General features: G+C 40.0%; 1 protein-coding gene across 1 annotated transcript in view; it reads left to right on the top strand.

The window, feature by feature from the left end:
- Positions 1–623: 623 nt before the first annotated feature.
- Positions 624–12102, top strand: part of LOC115050626 (retinoic acid receptor beta) — a 103845-nt gene continuing 92366 nt past the window's right edge. Inside the window, exon 1 of the mRNA XM_029513556.1 lies at positions 624–657. The gene's annotated coding sequence lies outside the window, so the exon portion shown is untranslated. The remainder of the gene's footprint in view (positions 658–12102) is intronic.

The following is a 12102-nucleotide window of genomic DNA, read 5'->3' on the forward strand; positions in this document are numbered from 1 at the left end:
AACTATGTAATTATCTGGCTCTCTGTCTTGTGGGATACAGTCAGTGGACAGTCTGAGTACAGGTAAGAACCACCAAGCACTTCTTGGACCACATCTGGACAGGTGTCCAGACAGACAGGTGTCATAAGGGAGTGAATAAAATCAGGTCTGAATATTTCCGTTTGAAGTGTGAAGCTGAGCCAAGACATGTCTTCCTGTCTCATATATGTTGTTGATAGAGTCAAAGATGTAACTAGCTCAAACACTAACAAACTTAATATGCGTGTATGTTACAGTGTTAGCAGAAGAAGCCTCTGAGACGCTCTGGATGACACCAAACTACACCACCATGCATCTCTGGATTGCTGAGGTGGTTCCTCACCTGCTAGAGACTCACTAACTACACCCAGGGGGTCAGCTGATGGCCTCCCAGCCTCACCACACATCAGCTTGCTCAGTGCTCAGTGCACCGTTTGCCCATCGCTGTGATGAAGACCGCCAGCCGCACCCAGCCCTGCAGCAGCCCTCCGCTCGTCCAGATGAGGCGCTATACACCTGGGCTCTACCCCTTTCTGTTCCCCTCAGTTATCAGCTCCCTGCCACAAAGGCACTTGCCATCCCCTCAAAGGCTGCAGATCCAGCAACCGGCCAGCAGTGGCAGCACACCTTCGCCTGTTGGTGAGTCTTGCGATGAATCAGCCAAACGGCATGCGCCTGAGTCTGAGTTACTGAAGTGGCTGCTGCGGATTCAAACAAATATTTGCGCAGTCTTAGAAAATCTGAAGTTTGGAAGCAGTAAACTTATGTGATAATACTGAATCATGTGTGACTCATGGAATTGCCATGTTTGCAGATGCCGTTAACTCATAAAGAACTGCCCGCTGTAATTACACATGATTATGTTGCACAGTGCATACAGTAACTGAAAAGATGCAGTAACTGTGGCAGGCAGGTGGTTGCTGAGCTGCAGTATTAACTTTATGAGCAGTGTTTGGCTGGGCCTGATTGGGTACTGAAACAAACAAAACACTTCCCAGAATGCAACATTGAAATTAAATAGAGAGCGTCTACAGTATATAGCACAAGAGATTTTTCAACCCGTCAGAGTACTTTACCCTGTAAGCCACATTTGTACACACACACACACACACACACACACACACACACACACAGACGCATACAGACATTCATAGTGCTTTTCTATAATACAACATTAACAATCAGAAAATAGAACATTTCACTGTGGCTACTGTTGGAAATCAAGGATATGGATATTTCCTTTGGACAGAATATACCATTGTAAACACAATGATTATCAAACCAAAAATGCCAAAAGGAAAGATAAGTTTACTCATTTTGGGCTGTCGGAGGTTGGTGGGATAAAACTGAAGTTAACATATTGTATTATTGTACATAGCCCTCAGCACCTCAGAGAAGCATTATCTGATCACGTAACCACTTTGGATGACATTAGTTTGGCCTCCAGTTCCACTGACAGGAATCTTGGAGTCATTTTTGATCAGGACATGTCCTTTGTCCCTCATATAAAACAAATCTCTCGGACAGCCTTCTTTCACCAATGCAATTTTCCAAAGATCTGAAACATCCTGTCTCAAGAGGATGAAGAAAAACTAGTCTGTACATTTGTTACCTCTAGACTACTGTAATTCATTACTATCTGCATGTCCCAACAATTCTCTGAAAAGCCTTCTGTTGATTCAAAATGCTGCTGCATGTATATTAGCAGGAACTAGAAAAAGAGATCACATCTCTCCTGTGTTAGCTGCTCTTGACTGGATGCCAGTAAAATCCACCGTAGAATTTAAAATCATTCTTTCAACATATAAAGCTCTTAGTGACCAAGCTCCATCATATCTCAGAAAGCTCATAGTTCCTACTGTCCTTACTTGCATTTTTATGGCCTATACATACAAGACTTGCAAGACAAAATAACAAATTAATAAATGTTTATTGACGGAAGTTCAACTCAAAATCACTCTAAATGAATAGCAAAAGTAGCAACAAAAGATGCAAGCAAATGCTTACTGCACAATTAGAAACAAATGGCACAAGACAATGCTTGGAGAAAACTAGACAAGGTGTCAACACAAATCACAAGGCTAAGCTTGTCACTAAAAATCAGAGTATCAACTAAAATCAGGAAAGTCAAGGCAACAGACATGGACTCAACTCTGAGATGAGTGCTATGGCACGAGATATGACAAACTCCTTCACACTCTCTCTCTCTAGCTCTCTTTCTTTCTGTTTCACTCCATGTCCCTCTCCCAACCCAACCAACTGAGGCAGATGGCCACCCCCCCGAGCCTGGTTCTGCCCGAGGTTTCTGCCTCTTAAAGGAAGTTTTTTTCTTGCCACTGTCACCAAGAGCTTGCTCATGGAGGGATATGTTGGGTCTCTTTAACAACTCAATAAAGAGTTTGATCTAGACCCCATCTATATGGAAAGTTCCTTGATGTATCTCTGTATTATATAAATACATTTGGTTTGATTTCATAAGATTTGATACCGAACCTTATTAATTTTGCCAGCATTGCCTGCCTGAAGTGGCACTGCTGGAACTGCATTGTGGGTAAATAGAATTTGTATGTGGAATAAAGAGGATAAGATTTCTGATCCACTGATTTTGCTCAGTTTTGTTGCCATCATTAATTCAATAATATTATGAGACTGTAGTTTTTAATAAATGGAGTACTCCAAAAATACCCATTTATCAGTCACTAGACAGAGAGCGGAAGAGGAAGAGAGAGAGAGAAAGAGTATTGATGCTGGCCAATGGGAGAGCTAACTAGTTAGTTCAAAGTTACCAGTGTTGGGTATGTGCATTAACAATCCAAACAGCAAGAATAGGTGCAGTGCTGCATTCGAAGCAATGTTCTCCTCCAAGTATGGTTTCCACGGGTTTCAATTTTTTTTTTTTTTTTAATTTTTAGCTTCCTTTTTGGCTGATGGATAAATTAAAAGCTCAAGGTTTAGGCAGTCCACAAATCCATGGGTGACGTTACGGTGGGTTGACATGAAATACAAATTGGATTGCTCATTTTATTTATTTTGGCATATTACACACATGTATATTGTATTGTGCAATTACATTTTCCAATTCAGGTTTATGCCATAATTTTAATATAGTCCCCTGTAGACTTTCACAATTGCCAGACAGTAATATTTCTCCCGGATTACTTCCTGCTCTAAGTGGGCCCCAGTGGCTTCCTCTGTTGCAGCAACACTTGGCACACTTTGGTCTGGGTTGTCTGAGCTCTGCTGTTTTCCATTTTGAGCCCCATTTGTTTAGTCCTTCCCTTCTCCTCCCTCCCTTTCACCATCTTAAAATCTGCTCTGACATGAAAACCAGCAGGATCACCCAAGGGGAGTTCTTTTCCCACCAAGGAGCTCAGGTGTGGGGCTCTGTGTGCACATGAACTCTGTAGTGTAAATTAGGACAACATCAAGACTCAGGCAATTTCAATATCGGTCGTTTTTGATGAGCTGAGTTTTTATTCCCACTGATAATTGTCCTCTCTCACATGAAATGTTGATTTTTTAAATCTGTAACCATATCTGAATTTATGATGAAAATGTGTTTGTATAATGCAGCTACAGCATAAAACTTCCATTTCTGTCTCACATTGAATAACAAACTGCAGAAAGTTTTTAAAATAATAAAAAAAATAAAAAAAATAAAGTAAAATAAAATAAAATGGCAATGAGTAGCTATCTCAGCAGCAGAGAAAAGAACCATTCTAAATAGGAGTTTTGCTATTTTCATAAATTTCGACCCCTCCCTATTTTCAGATGCTGCTTTGCTGTGAAAGCAAATTTGACACTTAGCTGTTGGCTCAACAATATAAAATTCACAAAATTACTTCAAATCTGATGTGGTGGAACAATTGCCCTGTGTGGTTCCCTTTTTCAGCTAGGTTTAACACTATGAAAGGAGAAGAAGATAGGAAAACAGTTTGGATCTTGGGCAAGGGCCACTTCAGCAAATGTCCATAATGGCAGGTCTATGAATGCATCGCTGCCAGGCTGCCAGAACTGAACAACTATCCCAGAAGAAATGTGGTTTGCTTAGGAAGATCAAGTCCATGGTCATGATATTTGCAGATGAGGGTGCAACAAACAGCCGTTTGAATTTTTCTGCTTCATTTCACATGCCAACTGCATATTGATGTATAGCACATCATTTATTGCATTCATTCATCTGACACAACATTCTCATATTAGAGCCTACAGTTCCAATTTTCAGTGTTTAATAGTAAGTAAATTAATTTACAATTTTAACTACAATGTCATATATCTGTGACATGATCTCTCACATTTGATTGAATTTGTATATATATATAAACTATGTTCTATATGAATCCAGTGAAAGCATCAAAGATGTCAGAGAAATGCTGAAAACCTGAATTCAGGAACCAAAATTTAAAACCAGCTGTCAGGACTTTACATTGTTTAATATTACATCCATATTGCAGGAATTCATTCTAAAACTAGTGTGATATTGTTGATGATACTGTTGACATCAGGGCTTGGATTACTTTGTGATGGCACAACAAAAAAGTCCCTGCCCTTAGGTATTATATTTGTTTGTGCCTTTTTGTGCCTAGATACTATTTAGCTTGTGAATTTGAATTTAGCATTTAAATATTCACTGAACATCATCATCATCATCATCAGTGTTTACCTGCCCTGTTGCTTGTTGCTTTGACCCTTTTTCAAAGGTCACATAAGTCTTTTGAATGAACCAGAATTTGAGACATTTTTTGGGACCTCAATCATCATCTAGAGACCTCTTTTATTCATTTTGTGCATCCTTGTGCTTTATCTCTGTGGTAATGATAGAGATCATCCCAGCGCTTTGCAAACATACAGTCATAAAACAATGTTGGAACAGTTTTTGTTTGTTTTTTTGTAAGAATAGGCTCCTGTAGCACCATTTTTCCAGTTGAAAATAAGATGAAGACAAAGCAAGCATAATAATATGATCTGGTCTCTGTAATTCAGGTGGGACAACATATAGACATTAAATATGCAGTTTCATTCATATGAAAAATAACAACAAAAACAAAGAGTAAGTAAAAAGAGAACAGATGCTGTCTTCTCCTTGATCATCTTTGGTGTGCAAAATAGACCAAAGCAGGGACTGTATTATTTGTAGAATTTGGGACAAAAGAATAAATATGAGCCTGTCTGATGAGTTCAGACAGATGAAACAAACACCAAGGTAATGGGGCACTGCTGCTGAGTACAGTTTGTGTATTCACACAAATGATGTGGGCTATCGCAGCACCCCCTGGGACACGCTCAAACATTTCCTGCTGTTGGGTCAGCGGCCCAGTTCGCCAGCCTACCAACTTGTGCTTCCACTGGGGAATTTGCAAAGGGAGCTGAACTCCACTGTAAACATTACACACCTCCTGGGAACTGCAGTGGCCGAGTCATCATTACAGAAGTGCATGTGCATCTTTGTGTATGTCTGTGCATGCATGTGTGGGAGAGAAACAGCATAAGTACAATATGTATGAGGGAGATGAAAATGAAATATTTTAATGAAGCACACACATTAATATAGTTTCAGTTTTAACTTCACACCGCAACTGTTTCTTCTCTTTACAGTGTGATTATCACAACAATGGTTGTTTGAAGACTATCCCCATTTTGGACTAAATTTTTCCACCTTAAATATTGATTTAAAGAACCATATCACATTTTAACCCTCAACACAATTCACACACTCTCAATTAACATGCATTTTTTTAATTTTGAATGTGCTTGTTATGATCCAGATGTCACTTTGTCACCAATTATTTCATTTTGATGATATAATGCAATGCAAGTGTTTTACTTTGATCCAAATGTGTGATACTCTTATGGATTAAATATCTGAAGCAAGATTCCTCATATTGATTTACATGTTGCAAGAATGAATGATATCCTGCAGCTTGAACTCTGATACGGCGTTCAATACATATTTTTTTTCACAAATTGCAATATCTCATATACAAAACTCCATTGAACATTTTTAATTCACTATTATTGGAGATGTGAAGTCTGAAGTATGAAGTCCATACAGTCTAAAGATATACCTCCATATGATTTTTGATTGTAAATCAGGTATGCAAAAGTAAAGTAATGCAAAAAGTATGCAATATTATATAAAAACAGATTGCAATGATTCGCAAATCTCATAAACCCATATTTTCTTCCCAATAGAACATAAACAACATATCAGATGTTGAAACTGAGACATTTAAATTTCAAGGAAAATATTGGCTCATTTTGAATGTGAAGAATTGAAGATCCCACCATCTACAGTGCGTACTATTATCAAAAGATTCAGAGAATCAGGAGGAATTTCTGTGCACAAGGGACAAGGCCGAAAGTCAAAACTAGATGCTCATGATCTTACTTCACTGCATTTAAAACAGGCATGACTCTCTGCTGGACATCACTGCATAGGCTCAGAAACACTTCCAGAAACCACTGTCTGTGAACACAGTTCGCCATGCAATTCATAAATGCAAGTTAATGCTGCATCATGCAAAGAAGAAGCCGTATGTGATCGCAGTCCAGAAACACTGTATTCTCTGGGCCAAAGTAGAAAACTGTTCTGTGGCCAGGTGAATCAAAATTTTTAATTCTTTTTGGAAACCATGGACGCCTTGTCCTGAGGACTAAAGACGAGAGGGACCATCCAGCTTGTTATCAGTTGACAGTTCAAAAGCCTGCATATCTGATGGTATGAGAATGCATTATTGCCCATGGCATGGGCAGCTTACACATCTGGAAAGGCACCAACAATGCTAAAAAGTACATAAAGGTTTTAAAGCAAAATATGCTCCCATCTCAACAATGCCTCTTTCAGGGAAGGCCTTGAATATTTCAGCAAGGCAATGTTCAACCATATACAATAGCCATCAGAACAGCATGGCTTAACAGGAGAAGAGTAGGGGTGCTGAACTGGCCTGCACGTAGTCCAGAACTTTCACCAGTAGAAAACATTTGGCACATTATAAAACGAAAAAGCAAAAGCCCAGGACTGTTGAGCAGCTAGAATTTTGCATCAGACAAGAATGGGAAAAAATTCCTTTCCTAAAACTCCAGAAACCAGTCTCCTCATCTTCTAGACATTGTCAAACAGTTTTTAAAAGACGAGGGGATGCAACACAATGGTGAATTTTTTGGAGACTTGTTGCTGCCATCAAATTGAAAAATTAGCTAATGAATATAAAATGCCTCAGTTTAAACATCTGATTTGTTGTTTATGTTCTATTGGGAATAAAATATTGTTTTCGAGATTTGCAAATCAATATATGCTGTTTTTATTTAAATTTTACACAATGGAATTTGGGTTGTATATTAAGTATCAAAGGTCTTAGTCTACTGAGAAACAGTCTGTACTCAGAAAGTGAGTCTGAAAACCAACAATCAGCATCAATGGATCTATGTGATCGCACATCATGCAGTAGCAAAACTACACTGGGATGGTTTTTGGTTCTTAAACCACAAATACATCTTATTATGGATATCGTGTTCTGATATTACACAGCAAAAGCTGGAATATAAATATTTACCAGCGGTTAGAGGTCAGAGGTTGACCAGTTGAATTTTGAATTTTGAAGTTTTAATTTTTAACACAGTATTTTGTCATCAAAAGAAAATTGCACAGCTACACAGACATTATTCGCAGCATTAGACCAGTGAAACAGTATAAAAAAAGCATCACACATGCAGCACGCCAAGCTGGTTAATGGATCCTGTCATTCTCATACTTCCATCCTCTCCCCATCTGTCGTATCCCCTCTCCGTGCTCTCTTCCCATCTGGCCAGGGGGGAGGCTACCTGTTCTTCCAACCTGTCAATGTCCCAGCTGTTCACAAACCCAACAGATTATCAAAGTCTTCATCTGACAAGTGAATGCTTCTTGCAGAAACATTCCTGCCCCACAGCCCAGGAAATGTTTCTGTCCCCCTCCTCCCCGAGATCCATATCGCAGCAACTGGGCTCAGACAGAATGTCATGTCAGTCATGATGAATGGGATAAGTATTCATGTTTTTGAACTTAAGTTTCTGCATAGCCAACCCTAATGAAACTTACAGTAAGATGTACGCTATTAATTTAAGTTGAATGGAGGTGGAGGGTTCTTATGACATTTTTTTATTGTATTGTTTTTTATTGTAAGCACCAGAAAAATTTCAAAATTTCATCCAGCTCCTTTGTATTACAGTGCTCCGTTTATACTGTCAAAGAGAAAACACAGCTACTGCGCTGACTGAAGCTGAAGCTGCACCAAACTAGACCCCCCCCCCCATCCAATCAGCTGCATCCCTTTTCAGTAACTCAATTTAATCATCAGCAAATCAGAGAACAGGCTGATACTCTCCTCTAATTGGCTGACTGATGTGTTGTTACTAGAGCTTCAGAGAGCTATACCACCCCCCCTACACACACACACACCCAGTTCCAGTACTATGTTGGAACGAGGACGAGAACTAACAGACTATAAATGCACTTTATAGCGTGTGAATGTGTGCTTGTTTGATGTGTAGATATGCTGTATGTGTGTACAGTGAGGGTGTGTGTGTATGAGTACATGCACAATGAGGCTGCAATCGCACTACACTTCCCCTTCCAGCTGCTGTTGTTCTGCTTCTAATTATATGTCTATCGTTTTGATTGATAGAGATAACCCTAACCCTAACCCTTACCATACAGAGAGATTCCAGTGCTACAAGTACCAACAATAAAGTCCATTCTGATTGTAATTCAGATTCAGAAAAAAGTCGGAGAGAGGGCAGCTGTTGGGCAGCTACAGGTCTTTCATATGTAACAATGCTAATGAAAAGTTGTAACTTCAGTGAGAGTCGCTTAAAAAGTATTGGAGGAAGAGACCCCTGCAGAACTCCATGTAAAACCTCTCGGGTCTGCTGACACTGAAGGAATCAAATTGATGGCAATAACTCATACAATACAATACATACAATTTCATAACTGAAGCCATGAGATGTAGCTTACCTGTCTCTGTCTAGGGCTGAGAGAATTGAATTTCTTTTATTGCATTTTGGAGGGAAAGCAGATTTTTTCCAGTGAAGTTTTCCTTAAGATGGTCACTGACTGGAGGTTACCTTTCTATCCAGCACCACATCTTACAGAATAAGTTGAAATATGCAGCGTGACACCTTTGAAGCAGCAGTTGCACTTTGGGGTTGATGCATGAGCTGAGGGATTGGTGTCTGATACCATTTTTAAAGCAATTACAGAAGCTTTCTCAACATTTCCTTGTAATAAAAGCCATTTACATTATCCAGTCAGGCTTTATAGAAGTTTTTTAACATGCAGGGACATACATTCTCTACATTTCTATTGATTTATTTATTGATTGATTGATTGATTGATTGCTTAGTGCGGTCTTTGTACCATTCTGCTAACAGACTGGCAAAACTTTAGGTGCTGTACACCTAATCTTAAAAGAAACTCAGCTGTCAGTTTGCTGTCAAACTTGGCAAATGCACAGACACACACATACACATTTATCTTTCTCTTCTCTACTCTTTCTTTTGTCTGCCTTTCTCATTTCAAGTCACTGTCTGCCTGTCTGTCAGTGTTTCCCCGTTGTTATTTTAGAATCCATCGCTGGGTATTTAGGTCACATGCGGTATCTAGCCCTGGCAAAGTATGAATAATGCAGAGTTCTCTCATTACACCATGTGCTAACGCTCTGGATTGAAAATCAGTGTGCACTCACATGGTTGGCAAATGAATGGCGCTAACTCACCAGCCTCACCGCAAAAGAGGCAAAAGGAGAGCGAGGAGCACATCTCACAGTATAAGTTTCCCAACATTGTTATTTTCATGGGGTCCAACCCTTTACCAAATAAAAAATCTTTTGTCTACAATAGGCGGTGTGACTTCATTCACTGAGGGCTGAACGTGATGAGTACAAGGCTTGTGTTGGTCATCAACAATGCACTGAGGAATGTTTGAAAATGAGACCATTGTCGGGGCTGCACAACTGAAAAAGGGGGTGGGAGGTATTTGGGGGTTTTTTCTTACCCCCACTGTTTCCAACCTTACAGTGCACTCCCTCCTACGGTTCAACCATAGTTCACATTGCCAGGAGTCTCTGCACCACCCACCCCCACCTTCCCCATGAAGCGCTTGGAGAATCCTATGCATTATGCATACATGCAGCCCCACATTCCATCTGCACTGAAACAGTGTTTACAACATGATACACAATTTTTCTGGGATTTGGAAAGGTGCCCCAACCGCTGCAGGCAGCAGTGGTTACCCACTGTGATCACATTGGCCATGCATTTTTTTTATCATTTATTTTTTATTTTTTATTTTTTTTTATTGGAGAGACTCCCTGACATCTGGCACACATCTGGAGCTGTTTAATGAGAGCCTCAGTCTGCCCCGATTCTTTACTCAGAGCCAACCGTCAACCCCCTTCAGTCTGCAGTTGTTGTAAGACTTCAACCCTTCATCTCTTCGCTGGCAAAATCAAGCAATGTGGATTTTGCATGGGGAAGAGAAGTCTGAACAGGGAAAATTTAAAAACATGGCAAAGTAACTGAGAAACACGCTAATTTGGAAAGGTGTCTTATAGTATTTACTCCCCAAAGCAATAAGCAACCTGTGATCAGAGCTTTGTTGATTACAGAGTTTACTGCAGTTTATTGATATGAATCCTGAGCCTTGCACCTGTGGGTAAACTGAAGGCTTTTCTGCTCTGTCTCTGAACCAAGAGATTCTGCTTGATAACGGGGAAGAGCTTGTTGCTGAGACGGAATCCAACTTCATTTTAATTTGATCTATTTAGAAAAAATATATATTTCTTTGTCATAAAAACAAAATGGCACATTGGATGATGGTGTTTTGTCCGGGGTACAAATCCAAACGCATCTTAATGTATGACCTTCTCTGCTTGTGGTCAGAATGTATTCTCCATAGTAGCCACCAATAGATCACCTAAACGACCCCTTTTGTATGTTCATTAATAGGCACAACATGAGTCCATACAAAGCCCCATCTATTCTTTGAATCTACATTGATTGAAAGCCCGTCTTTTTAACAGCGGTATTCTTATTCTCGCCTTGTAGCAGCTTGTCTAGCTGTCCGGGTTCTTATTTATTACCTCTTGAGGATTAGACAATGAAAAAGCAGTTCTCACAGCTCTGTTTTCATTGAGAGGCCTGGCATGAGAGCATCTCATTGTTCGACAGGGCCAGCAGTAATGCAGCTTGCTTCAAAGATTGCTTAGTTTTTGGTGGTGGTGGGTGGTAAGGGAGTGGAGGAGGGGCTTCATGACCACGAGGAGTATATTTCATCACAGGCAAGGAGGTGTGGGCAGTGAAAGTGGGGTGGAGCTGGAGATCCAGGAGTCAAATGCAGGCCAGCATGAACTTTCCTATGCTATATTTGGTTCACATCCATAGGAAACTTTGGATTTTGCCTTGCTGAGGATGCAAATATTTCAGACTTGAAATTTACATGGATGATCACAGGACGTGGCTCCTGCTGTTTCAAACATGGGTTCTATTAGAGACTCAAATGGCAAAGCAGATATTGTCTGGTCGTCGCAGCAAAATGGGGCCAAAGTCCAGTTTCCACATGTGTTTCCTTTCATTTTATCTGGACTCAGAAATGGAAAAAAGCTAGTTGGAAATTAATGGTATTCTTCAGCTTCCCAGAGAAATGCTCTTTATTGTGTGACTGTATGAATGAACCTGCAATTATAAGGCAAAAAGCCCATGTCTGCACTGAGAGATAAATTGGATGGCTCTTCGCTCTCACTCATGGAGAGCCAATGCGCTTTACTCCGCTAAAAGGACTATGGATACTCCTCAATATGCAGCCTGAGCCTGAAATACACATGGGATGGAAAACACGTGGACACTCAAGGAAAGGCACAAACATTTGAAAGCAGCCCAGTAAAATATACACAGTATATACTGCAGGTAGACATTTTGGAATCAGGCTGCAGGTTTGGCGATTACCGTCATTAGCAATACTAACAATGCTCTTCAGGGACGACGATTGTATATGTGCCAAGAAGACTGAGGCCCCATCTCTCTCAAAAGATAAAAGAGGAAATTATG

The sequence above is a fragment of the Echeneis naucrates genome, chromosome 11, assembly GCF_900963305.1.
Source record: "Echeneis naucrates chromosome 11, fEcheNa1.1, whole genome shotgun sequence".
Taxonomy (NCBI): Eukaryota; Metazoa; Chordata; class Actinopteri; order Carangiformes; family Echeneidae; genus Echeneis; species Echeneis naucrates.